Genomic DNA, 14,195 nt, shown 5'->3' on the forward strand with positions numbered 1-14,195 from the left:
AGCTGGTTTCTAAGAAAGCTAGGCATCCATGGCAGCTCTGGAGGAGGTGGCCACTAGACTTCCACTGCTGCTCTCCATGCCCTCATCTGGTTGTCCAGGCATCTAAGGTGCCATTCCTTTTGCTGCCATTTCCAGAGTGGGGGACATTTTTAGTGTAGATACATAATTTATATAACAGGTGCCTTTGAGGGTAGGAGGCATGGCTCCAGTACTGCTCATCTCAAAAATTCTAAGTTTAAAAAAAGTCATTATAAGGACTATTCACAATAGCCAAGCTTTGGAATCAGCCTACATGGTTCTGCATATATATATATATATATATATATATATATATTTATATATATATATATATATATTTATATGTGTGTGTGTGTAGTTACATATACACACACACACTCCAATGGAGTATTATTCATCCATAAAGAAAAATTCAATTATGGCACTTGCAGGAAAATGGATGGAATAAGAAAGCATGTTAAGTGAAGTAAGTGAGGTTTAGAAGGAGAAAGGTTACAAGTTTTATTTTATATGTGGAATCTAGACTTAAAATATATGAATATACAGATATATATTTCTCTCTATATATGTGTACATATATACATATGTATATATATAAACATGATTATAATCAAGGGACTGTCTGGGGAGAATGACGGGGTGGGGGACAATGTCAAATACATGTGTCTATGTATGAAGGTGACACAAGGCAGCTCACTGAGTTATTGAAAAATAGGGATCAGGGAGGATGGAGAAAAGAGAGAATAATAGAGGGGTTTATTCTGATCATTGTACAATTCATGTATGTGTGAAACACCACAGGGCAACCCCTTTATACAATTAATATACACTAATAAAAAACTTATTTGAAAAACAAATAGATTTTTGGCTCCAGAAAGGCACTTCATTCATTCATTTATGCATCAGCAAACATTTATGAACTTTGTCATATGTGATCAACAATAGGTAGGAAAACTGACCTGGTGATGGTGGCCTTGGGTCTCTATTGCTCATTTCCTTTCCTTTGTTATCAAAATAGCAAAACTGTTGAGCTTTTGGAAAGCTCAATTTCCACTTCTGCCACCACACTGCAAAATAAATCTTTCAAACCCTAATTATCTGACTGGGCAACACGTTTTTGGCCCCTGTCCTTGGTGGGGTAGATCCTTCTGTGAAGGTTGTGGGGGACATAACTGCAGGCAGAAGTTTTCAGATGACCATTTTCAAACACGGTAGTGGAAGTCAATGTGGGAGGCTGAGCATGTTACTGACCTTCTTATGGCTATATCCTAAATGGGGACACAAAATTTTCCCCAGGAAACTTATTTAAAGATGACACGAGCCCTTCCGATGTGACTTGAGCAGGAGGTGCACAGTCCGGCGACGCTGCAGGACCTGCGATCCCGAGCATCAGCGCAATCGCTCTTCAAGTCTGCAATTAGAAATGGCGTCCAACAAACTACTTTGCAAAAAATGGGAAAGAAGCAGAATGGAAAGAGTAACAAAGTTGAAGAGGCAGAGCTTGAAGAATTTGTGGTGGTAAAGGTAGTGGACTGACATGTGGCGAATGGGAGGTGGAGTATTTCCTGAAGTGGAAGGGATTTACAGGTGCTGACGATACTTGGGAACCTGAAGAAAATTTAGATTGTCCTGAGTTAATTGAAGCATTTCTTAATTCCCAAAAAGCTGGTCAAGAAAAAGATGGAACAAAAAGAAAATCTTTATCTGATGGTGAATCTGATGATAGCAAATCAAAGAAGAAAGGAGATGCAGCTGACAAACCAAGAGGCTTTGCCAGAGGTCTGGGTCCTGAAGGGATAGTGGGTGCCACAGACGGCAGTGGGGAGTCAATGTTTGCATCATCATGCAAAGGATATGGAACAAGCAGACTTGGTGCTGGCAGAAGAGGCAAATAGGAAGTGTCCTCAGATTGTGATTGCATTTTATGAAGGGAGACTAACTTGGCATTCTTGTCCAGAAGATGGAGCTCAATAATTGTTTGCAATGTTTATATGTAGGTATATATATAAAACCGAGTCTTGCTTTTCAAATTATGAGTACGAAAAAAACAACCACATTCTTAGGAAAATCAAGTTTGGTTTGTTGGTTTTGAAAGTACTATTGGGGGACTTGTTGGTTATTTTGATTTTTGTTTTTTGCATCAATAGCGCTGGTTACTTTGAACAAATAAAATAAAAGCTTTCTGTATTCGCTTCCTTTATCAGAAAAGACTATTTGAAACCATGATATATTTCCTCTGCATTTGAGAATAGCTTTTATCTAAATGTTAGGGAAATTTTCCAATCATTAATCAGAACTTATTATTTTTAACTGCTATGTCAAAAGACCATTCTGGGTTTTTTGCTTGTGCTGGTGTATACATAAAATACTTAACTAGATGGTTTTGGGTTTCTTTTAGGTGCTGGCGATTGAACCCAGGCCCTGCCTAGCTAAGCAACTGCTGTACCACTGGGTTTCATCCCCAACCTTTGTTATTCTTTGAGACAGGGTCTCACTGAGCAGCTCAGGGTAGTCTCGAACTTGCAGTCCTCCTGATTCTACCATCCAAGTGCTGGAATTACAGGCATGCATCACAATGTGTGCCTTGTTTTGGTTTAATACAAACACATTGTTTATTTCCAAAATTCCATGTTATCACAACCAACAACTTCACCAACCAGATGCAGAAACTAGACAAATCTTGGTTTGTTTTAATTAGCTAGACAAAACTAAGTGGACATTTAAAGGTTCCTTTAGTGAGCCAGTCCTTTCCAGAAAGTTGAAATCTGTACTAAAAGAATCATGGAATATCTCTGTCTTGGCTCATGGAAATGTAATCAGCTGGTTAGAAATGTTGACAATTCAGGACCTGCTGGTACAAATTAGTGAACAAAATTTTATAAATTATTGACCTGCCGGCTTTTTCTTTCCCTAAACTCATTCCTTACATAGAGGCTCAATCTTTGCAGTATTTGGGTTACAGGTTCTGTAGAAACCAGGAAAACAACTTTGTGGTAATCAGAATGTTATCCAACTGTATAATGTTTACTTTATTGTAAATAATGGTGAACAGTGGTCAATAAATAGTTTTATAGTCCTTTAAAAAAAAGATGATAACTAATTCCTGTGAAAACTTTTAGCACAGGATTCCATATCACTAAGTATTGAAGAAATGCTTGAGTTATTCATTCCCATGGTTTAAAAATAAAATGACATAACACATGCAAATAAAAATTTCAGTAGAATGTTAATGTTATCAAGTTATAGACCAAATAGACCTTTAAGACACAAGAGTGTTAGTATCTCCAAAAAACATCAGAGTATAATAATCAAAATTCTTCTAGCACTCACTTTGCTAAAAATCTAATACCTGTGATGGTTTCATAAATCTGGTGATTACATTTAAAAGGTGCTTTCTGCATGCTGTGGCTGGCTGGCTTGTTTACTTAGAGACAGATTGAGTGTTAGAGCTAAGCAACAAACAGCTCTATTATTTTCATAATGCTCATTTTTAAAACTCATGTAGGTTCTTTGCTTTGGAATCCTGAAGCAAAGAAGATGCGCTGTCTATAGAAACAGCACAATACTATATTGACACAAAAGAGAACAGTTGCTTCTTTCTGATGTGCTCAGTTATGTAGCAAGTAGGAAAAGTAAATGGGCTTATTTTTCTTAATATCTGTATACCTGAGAAAGTTCTTCCCGTGAAAGTATATGTCATCATTTAACATGTAATTTCGAAGGTCTTTTCTCAAGGACCTCTTTACTTAAAAAATGTGCAAACAATCTAATCTTAAAACACTTTAGGATAATATAGAAGTTAATCTACTTCCTCAACTCCACATACAGTAAAACACAGAGGACTTTATGGTTTCCAGTGGCAAGGACACTAAGCAGGTAAGCCAGTTCAGCAGAGTGAAACCTACCTGCCCAGAGGGGCAGAGAGAGCCCCTTCCTCAACATAGCTGTGCCCAGGATTCCGCTGTGGGACACACATTTCATTTTTTTTCTAAGTAGGCACATATTATTATGCATTTCTTATTATTTATATTTATGAATAAAATTAAAAAGTAGAATTTTATGAGCATGAGATGAAAGAAAATATTTAAAGAATCAATACAATAAATCTCATTACATCTTAGTGATATCACATTTTAAATATTCTTTGCATCAATCCAAGATTATGTCTCTCTGGTATGCTCAGAGTTCTACAAGTGTCTGAAGTTAAGGTTATCCTTGTGAAACAAAAGAAGAAATCCTACTTTAAGAAGCATATTTTAATATATTATCAGCAAGCATATTTTAATATATTATCAGCAAGAAAAGAGAAAAAATTGTTTTACATTAAGAGGGGAAATTTTTAAAAAATTAAATGCAGGAGATTAATTCTCATCTCTAATTTTATAAATTTCCTGAACAAAGTTCATCTGAGGAAATAAAAATGTTGATTTTAAAAAGTTTTCTACTTACTGTGTTACTACTTATTCAACTGTTTACTTGTATATGTAATCATTTAAATTGTAACTCTTAAGTGACAATTGATGAAAACATCTAAGGATGTCTATCAATTTCTGAATCCCTCTAGCAGATTAAGGGTCCCTCACTCACACTGAAGGTTTCACCACTCAGAGACTGTGAGCTCGGTTACTGCGTCATGTGAAATAGTATAATTGGAAACTACTCTACATTCAAATAGATAAATTATTAATACTCGGTACCGCTGTTAAACAAGCATCACATTTGTGGCATTGAAATTCTGATTTGTCAAGTATTGGGGGATGTAACTATACTAAATAATGTGTGTGGGGGGGATATTCTTTAAAAGGGGGATCTTAATCAGGTTCATGCTGAGCAGAAGAAAATTGTAAACTATGCATTAAAAGAAGATTTACTATGAGTTCTTTTTGCTAGGCCTGCTGCATTCTAATTCACTGCTTCCCTTTAGCTTTTGATGATAATATACGTAATCTGCCAGCCACATTCATGAGCAAAGTTTGGTGTGGATTTACACTTGTGGAGCTACATCACAATGGGTAGATTTAAGGCATTACAAAATGAGTTTTTGGATTTGTTACAGAGGTACAGAGCCCCTAAGATACAGGCAGATAGGTTTTCCAACATATGGCAACCACCTTATTATAAAACAAAACAGAGTTAAGTCTAAGTACCTGATTACGATTCGCAACTGCCACGCGGCTCCGATAGCCAGGCTTATATTTAACACCTCAGAAACAGTATCATTTATTTCTCTGTCTTCTCTTATCCCTAAGTTATTGGGTTTGTAGGCTTTGCAACCTTAAGCAAAAGGATAAAATACAAATTATAGAAAACATTGGAGTATGGAGACATGAAATTACATTCTCCACAATCCTCCAAAAGATGGTTCACATTCCTCTGTGCAGAGTGGCCAAATCCCTATCACCACAGTAAGCTTGGGGATAATTAGCAGTCTTCGGGATAAACGGAGGACATTCATACCCTACTAGGAATGACCAGTTATACTAATGGCTGAATTTTCAGGTTTGAAATAATCATCCAAGTCTTTTTTTTAATAAAACATATTATTGAAAGAATTTAAATGAATATTTAAAAAATATCAGCAGTGACCCAAGAGAGGGAAAATTTTATTTTAGAATAGTGAATTCTCCTTGTTTCTAGCTGTGTTCTCAAATTTCAAATTCACTACAAAATTATGGAATTTTGGAAGTTGTTCAGGACCTGAACGTAAAGAAAAATGTACTCACCATCAACAGAACAGAAAGCAAATTCCTTTGCAACATCAGGTTCTAATAAGTCAGATTGTTGTGGATGACAAAAAGCTGTTAGTGGATAGATATATTTAGTTGGGCATAATAACTAGTTAATTTATAACCAATCAAAGTTAGCATCCCCTAGACTTGTCTTAGGCTCCTATTCTCATAAGCTGCCCTTTTATTAACAAGGCTTTAATTCCAGTACTGACAGCCTAAAGCCTCAGATTCTAATGAACTGTCGGCTCTGTGCAGAAAGCTGGTAGGAATGGGAAATATTAGTTACAATAATGATAATCTTTAGTATTTTTAGCTTGTCAGAACTTGCACAGCTAACAACAACCAGTCTTTTACTAAAACTCTACCTCATCAAACTAACTTAATTAGCAATTCAACTCCTTATTTTTGTTTTGGATTCCCCTCTGGCTACTAATTAAAGCTTAATCGAAACCGCTGAACTGAGGTTGTAAAGAATTCATTAATATTAAAATTAGCCCCAACAATTTTTTGGGGGCTGGTGCAATTTGTATTTGTTACTGTCAGGGGTTTGAAACTCAGTTGAATTGTTAAAAAAAAAAAAAAAAAAAGGCCAAACTAGAAATTCTCAGTCTGCCATACATATGAGCTGAGCACACATGACAAATGTCAATAGTTACACAAACAGATCACTTCTGACCATGCAAAGTGAGTCCATTTGGGTCATTTAAAAATATATGCAGCCAAAATATAACTTTTTTTTTCTGAAGCCATACACATTGCTTTATCCTTCTAAGTGGTTTCATATTTTGGATAAAAGAGAGGAGAAAGGGCTCTGGAAAAAATTTCAAAGATTGATTTTTATGTATTATCTTGACAAGATTAATATGTTTGAAAAACGAACAGATTTAGCTCTTCACTTTGATTTTTGCATTTTTTGTAACATCAAAGATTACTCTAGGAGTGGTGCTGGTCATTCTGAAAAGTGAAATCAAAAGAGAATGAAACCCATGTAGAGGACACACATTTTTGTAAAAAATAAAATCTGATATTTTATCAGGAATGGTTGAAAGGGAAATGTAATACATTTTTCTCTAATAAAATGACCGTGTTGGTGTCTGGCTTCAGTTCTTGTCCAGACTTCTTTTGTTGGTTTAAGTAGTAAGTTTAAAATTCTTAGGTTTTTAAAAAACTCATATTAAAGAATCATTTATTCATTATTTGGATATTTGTAAATATGCTCAATTTCAGTGAAACTACATTTTGTATATCAGAATGTGACATGTAAATGCAAATTGGAAATGCATTACTTCTTGGTGAACAGGAAATGATTTTCATAAATCAAATCCCCTTTTCATTTTAATTTTTGATATTTTAATAATTTTGTGAAAACATGTATATTTATTTTACCCTTTAGGAAAATTCCAAGTATGTAGGAAACAAACTTGTTGGCACTAAAATATACAGCAACTAATACTACTTAGCATATCTTATTAAACCTGAAAATTAAAATATGTTTATAAAATGCAAAACTTTATCAAGATATACATGAAAATTACACCTGCATCTAGGTTTCACTTTGATAACATTTGTCACATTTTAAAATAAATATATATCCATTTTAAGTCCATGGATTAAATCAACAATGGCATAAAAAGCTCACCATTTTAAATCTTGGTGACAATTTTCACGAAGTTATTTAAATACATTTTGACTTCTGACAAGAGGATGTAATTTATAAAACAGAACATGCCTATCAGTGGAACTTAAATTTGCATAATGAGGATACTTTCATTTCTGCAAGCACAGTTTGTGACATCCCAGTGTGGAGCTCTTAGAAGAAACCAGTACAAAAAGGGCAATATAGAGAAGAATTAAACTATGAACAAAATACCTGGAAACTTTTTCTGATTTAAGTAAAAACAATAAATTTTACTTTCACAAAAACAATTTTTCCTCACACTGATAAAATCGTTTCTTAACTGCAGAGAATTCCGGCAGCTCTCAGCCTTACAAACTAAGGGCTGTGTTTCGGGATTATCATTGCATGACAAGAAACACTGTTTGACATTAATGTTATGCAGGTTTTTTTTTATGGGTGTTTTGAGTTAATTTCTATTGTGTTTCATATAAACACACTGCAATCATAAATGTAACCTTTTAAAATTGTTTTACAAATTTCTAGTTCAAGTGAAATGATGCTGGTTGTTAGCTGAGTGACTGGAGTTATGTGCAGATACATACACCAAAGTGCTAAGAGGAAATAGATGCTATTTAAGCTTAAGTTACATCACACTACATAAGCCACAGACAATATTTTTTATACCATTAAACTTCAACTTGGCCTGAGAAATGACAAAGAAACCATGAGTTCTTTGTACAGAATTTGGAAAAAATAAGTAAACAAGAGTTAAGTAAAAATAGCAAATACACCTAAAGCTTAAGTTATTGATATCATTTGTTTATAATTTTTAACACAAAAAAATTGTGATTTTCCCCCCAAAATATCTGCCAAACATCGCTGAAATTCTTTGGATGTGTTTGAGTTTGGTATTCTTAAGGAAGCTACGAAATCACGGTCATCTGTGTAACCAGAAAAAGGCTTTCATCATTGTACCAAGCCACACTTGGTTCATGCTGCTTCACTACTGAAATATCTTTAAGGGAAAATTTCCTGACACTTTCTCCCAAAAGGGTACAGAGAACTCCTTCATTTCTGCAGAAGGAATCCACATGTTACATTGCAGGGTATAGGGTGGCCCCCTGTTGTCTCCTGGGAATGATGAGTTGATACAAATGTGATATTAAAAATTATAAGATTCCAAAGTAGAACACAGACAATGGCTGAGAGATTTTTGTGCTTTAACTTTCTTGGTTTAACTTTGTAACTAGACCTTTCTCTGCAGCCTTCTTAACAGGACTACGTCCTTTCTACTAATTTGTGATCTTAAGTGAGGACCCTTCTGCTTAAACAATGAAATACATCAACATTGGGGTTATGCAAAAACTATATGTTGCATACAGGTTCTAAGAAAATAGTTTGATAATTTTCAAAGTAACAGTCTAACTTTCTAAATACTTTTGCTGTTTTTTTTCCTCAATGCATAGGTCACATTGACATTTTTACAGAGGCACAATATCTAAGTATATTGTTTTAGTTTTAAGTGTAGTTTAAACTACACTTAAAACTAACTTTTTAAGGTATCTTAGGTAGATAATAGGCAAAGGAACATATACCTACCTTTGACATAAAGATTTTTTTTCTTCTCTTCTGTAGTTCTCTCACTTATATATGCTTAATCAAAAAAGAGCTTTTATTTTCAAATGTTAATAGCAAAAAAGGAAGGCCAAATCTAATGTACATATGCCAAATTCTGACTGAATATTTCTATCAATAGAATAGGTGATAAAGGGTTTTTATAATGTGAAAAGCTGATTTCTACGAAATCAATAAAAATATTATCATCTGTGAGGTGATTCTTTTCACTAAGTAAAATAGAAAACAGTTTTCTAATGCTTAACTGTGACTTTCCAGTCAAGTGATACCTCAAGAAGAAAAATTTGGCTTCTGCCTATAAAATATGTGCATTCTTTTTGTATCATAATTTTCCTCTGTAAGAGGACAAAGGACAAGTAGAGTGAGAATGTTGCGGCAGAGAAAGCAGGAAAAAATGACATCCAGGACATAAAAATGACCTGAACCTGCCTCAATGTCTGCTGTCAAATGCTTCATGGCAACTCAGTGCTGGTCACTTTGAATGGGTTTATTAGAACATTATTTATGTGGTCTCATTGTGTGACCTCTAAGTGTGGCATTTTATTGAAAATTTCTTAGACAAATTCCCTTTAGTATGTCCTAAGAATGCAGTGTTGGGAAGTCAGCAATAAAAAGCGTTCAGAAAAGGGAAAATGTGGAATGGTGGTTGTCAGGGGCTGAACCCAAGGGGGATGGAGAATTTAGTATTTATGAGCTACTCAGTTTTGTTTCTGCAAAATGAAAAGAGCTCTGTGAATGGATGCTGGTGAGGGTAACCCAACAACAGGAATATGCTTACTGCTACTGAACTATCCACTTAAAGATGATTAAGATGGTTAATATTACATGTACTTGGTCACAATTTTAAAACTAAATATGAGAAGAGAAAGGGGAGACATCATTTAAAAGAAATGTAGCATCTATACTGTGAGTAGGACATTGGATAAGAGATACATTTCAAACAGTGCAGCCAGGGGAGAACACAATAGTTGCAAGTGTCTTAGGAACAGTGGCGTGGTCTGTGACCTGTTGCAGTGTACCTGCATGTACCACATCACTTGAGATCTCCCCAGAGAAGAGAAAGTGCTGAGCTGATGAGGAGATGTTAGAGTGGCTGATCAGCAGGTAGGCAAGATGCCTGAAAAGGAACACACAGACACAATTTCAAAGCAATACCTGGGATTGCTCAGATCTTATAAAACCATTAATAAAAATCAAGATCATGAGATTTAATAGAAATACAGTTAATAAAGAAACAGTACGAATTAAAATTGAGCAAGTGCTGTTGGCAAGAATGATAATTCTAATAGTTCCTCTTGTCAGGTACAGGTGATAATTTCAGTTTGGAATTCAGAGATCATGACAGTCAGATGCTTGGTTTCTGTAGAGGGAAGAGGGCAAGCACCAAATGAGAAGACAGAAGGGAGTAGGTCAGCTACAGATTTAACCAAGTCCTTTGTGCACTGATAAAATTCTGATGCCATAACAATTGCACTGGATGGAAGCTGATGTTTGTAGATAAAGCACTACTTAAGTGAACTAGGTTAGGACACTGCATCTCATTCACCTGTCCATACAGTGTGGTCACTCAATATTTGTAGAAACTCTACAAACACTGAAGTAAAGCTCCTTTTCAGGCCACTAAAAATAAGTATCTAAATTTTGTCTGTCCAAATTGATACACCCCACTGGACACACCCTGTCTTTGTGGCAGATTTAAGAAGCCTTAGCCTTTTTCTTGGTATTATGCACATTTTGGAAATGCAACAAGAAAATACAATGATCTGTTGTAGAAGATAGGGAATAAATGAATCAGAGTCAGGATTTCCAACAGCTATAAGTTAACTGTACTATTAAAAAGATCAGTTCTACAGATTTTAAAATATTTTGTGAATGAATTTTTTTCCTTTTTATTAGCATATTATAGCTGTACAAGTGGGGTACATTGTGGCATTTACATAAGTGCTTATAATATATCTTAATTAGATTCACCCCTCCCCTTCTTAGAACAATTTTAACAGGTTTCATTGTTCTATTGTTCTATTTTCATACATGAATATAAAATACTTCTACCATTTTCATCCTCCTTCACCTTCTCCCCTCTCTCTGGTATCCACACCTACATAGGAACTGTTTTACCTTTCTGTCCTTCATTTTTTTTTTTAACTTATGTGTAGCTATACGGGGGTTGTGATATTTCATGTATATGTGTATAATACTCCAAATTGGTTCACCCTCTCCTTATTCTCCCTTCTACACTATTCTCCTTCTTATGGTGACTTTCAGTGTTCCATATTCCTACTTACATAGAAAGTACATCAACCTTATTCACCCTCTTTACTTTCTTCATTTACTCTCCCCCTCCCACTAGTACCTTTCCCTTAACATGACTTGTTTTATGTTCCTATCCTTCATTATTAAAGTGTGAATGGATTTTTAAAATGAGCATTGCAACTTATATGCATTTTGTTCTTGTAATTATAAAACATGTGCAGAATTGTCAAATACAGCTTAACCTAATATCCCACACACTGTTAGTGGATATATAATTCTGCTTGGAACCTTTACTGCTCTATCAGATAAAAGACTACAAACAACACCCCTATAGCTGGAATGCTTAAACTTTGTTTAAAATTTATTCTTGAAGTAAGTATTTAAAGCACTGTTTTGTTGTGTGTTGTAGGGTTTCCTTTCAAATGTATACTCTTAATTTTCAAACATAAAATCAAATTAAATGATTTTTGACATATATGGCATTTTTAATGTGTGTCCCAAATATGAATTTCTTTGAAGAAAATGTGCTTTATATTCTAAATTAATTTTAATAAACATTTTTATAAGAAGAAAGAAGTTTTAGTAATATTACAATTAGAAACATATTTTTGTTCTTTGGCTTCAAGAAGTCATGGATTTCAAGCCTCACTTAACAGCAAATACATAGGTCTGTACAAATCACATTAAATTTAAAAAGTTATTTTAGTGAGTTTGATATTTCTTTTTGTCTTTAAGTTGACAAAAGATGACCATCTTCTTTTTCTCTGATCATGTATAATTATGGATAAAAATTCTGAATAGTTGAACTATATAAAGATATATGTAATTTGTCACATCATTTCCCCACTAAAACTAGTTTGCAATGTACAAAAGAGATCACCCACATTTCAGTAAGGATTGATAATTTAAAATATTGACTGTAACTATGCCTATAGCAAAATGTCTGTCGGAATTCATAAATAAATTTATTGAAAAAGCGATTGGCTCCTAGGTGATTCATCAATGGCAGCTAATTATTCTCAGCAAATTATTATAAAATGTAAGCCAGCGTTTCTTAGTCCTTTTACTTCACTCAAAGAACAAATGCTGGTGATTTCTCAAATTATATTAGATGATTGAAGCCTTCCCTTTAAACCTGTTCTATTAATTTTTTAGGTATACCTATGGTATACTATTATCATTAACTCGGAGATAAGGCATAACATTCATACAGCTCAAAGCTATGGGAAGTGTCATTTAGCTACCTTTTCTCCTAGAATACTTAAGAAAGATACATAGAACTGAGAGAAATTGTAGATCCACAATATTCTTTTCAATCCAATTATTTGATGAACCATTTGAGATTAACTAGCTCACGACCTTGCATACTATTTCAACTGAACAGTGACAGCATGCTTTGCTAATACTTCTTAGGCGAGCTCTCTTGGAAAGCTCTCCACAACCTTCTTTTTAGGAACAGATATGCAGACAATTTTAGAACAAATCCACCTTTATCTGAATCATACAAGAATGAAGTCATTTGCAGCATTTATAGGAAGGCAATTTCAAGAATAGACTTATTTTACTATTGTTGGAATAAACATAAGAAAAGAAGGAAATAAGAGAGAAAGAGGGAGAGAAATTGACCCATCTTCCCTAACAAGCACCACCAGTCTCCTCGGTAAGTGCACATCACATGTGGATCAGTGATTGAAGATGCAGTGAACTGTGGTACCTAGGGACAGAATGGGAACCACTTGCCCAGCCATGCAGTGGCAGGTGCTCCAGAGTCTCACTTGCCTTATCGCCAGGTTTGTGTTCTCTACCTGAGTGTATGGTAGATTAGAGTCACTTACTTTTTTTAAACTTTTATAAATTTAAAGTTACCAGTAGTTGTAAGTCATGGCTCATGGGTTTAACTTTCTCAAGAGAAAGAAGAAAATGTGGAACAAGGACTTCTATTTACAACTTTTTACAAGTGATTAATTATGTGTTCATAACAGAGTGATTGCCAAAATGTTTTTGGTGGCTACAGTTGTATAATCAGAAAAGTGTGTGGAAGATGGAGGGACAAGGAGGAAGTGATATGTATCAGAGAGAGGGTGAAAAAAGAGGGAAACCATTGGCTTTGCAAACATCCGTGAATATTCATCACACAGATGGGCACAGTATGTGCTGAGGAACACACCTGGGCTTGACATCAGGCTGCCTGGATTTCATGGGGACCCTAATTACAAACAGACAAGTAGAGAGATGCCACAGGTCAGCCAGCAAGGCCAGGAGGTAAAAGGAAAGTAGGGAAAATGCCAAATTCTCAAAGTTTCCCAGAGAATAATAATATCCACAACTTTCTGAGTACCTTTCATCTGAAAAAGAACCAGAAACAGACCTGTTGTCAAGGAGGTGCTAGCCAAACTTCCATGCTCATGAATTGTTCTGATTTACATCTACTCACTCACTCGCTCAGGTCTTCTCTCAGGCTTCTATTCCATGTTGAGTCTTCTAGACAGCAAGCAAGAAAGAACCAAAGCATTTGGCACTGCATTTTCACAAGAGAAGGATTGGGACTGCAATTTGCCCCCAGGATAGGACTGTCCAGTGCCCAGTCCCCAGAGTGATCCTTGGGCACCCAACATACATGTCAGGGCACCAGCCCTGGTCCTGTCAGTGTCAGGGTTTCCTTATTCTGTCTACTCACAGCCTCTCTTTTTTTCTTTTTCTACCCAGATCACAGTGATGTACTTTAAACTTTTACCATAGGAAAGTTAATTTCTGAAGTGGTGTTTTATATTCCTTGGATCTCAATTTCTTTCCCTTGTTTGTGTGTCTGCAGGTTTTGTCTTTCTGAAATTCATCCCTGTCTTCTGTGCTTGATTTGCCTTCCTTAGCGCTGGATCTCTCCAGTGCTTCCAACCTCTACATTATCTGAGGAACTTAGCTCTGCCTGACAGTTAAAAGAATGG

The 14,195-nt window shown here is 35.2% G+C and overlaps 1 pseudogene; it reads left to right on the forward strand.

Annotated features, from left to right (window-relative positions):
* Positions 1 to 1,458: 1,458 nt before the first annotated feature.
* LOC109701960 (chromobox protein homolog 3 pseudogene) lies at positions 1,459 to 1,992 on the forward strand (annotated as a pseudogene).
* The last annotated feature ends 12,203 nt before the right edge of the window (positions 1,993 to 14,195 follow it).

The sequence above is a fragment of the Castor canadensis genome, chromosome 12 (assembly GCF_047511655.1).
Source record: "Castor canadensis chromosome 12, mCasCan1.hap1v2, whole genome shotgun sequence".
Lineage (NCBI taxonomy): Eukaryota > Metazoa > Chordata > Mammalia > Rodentia > Castoridae > Castor > Castor canadensis.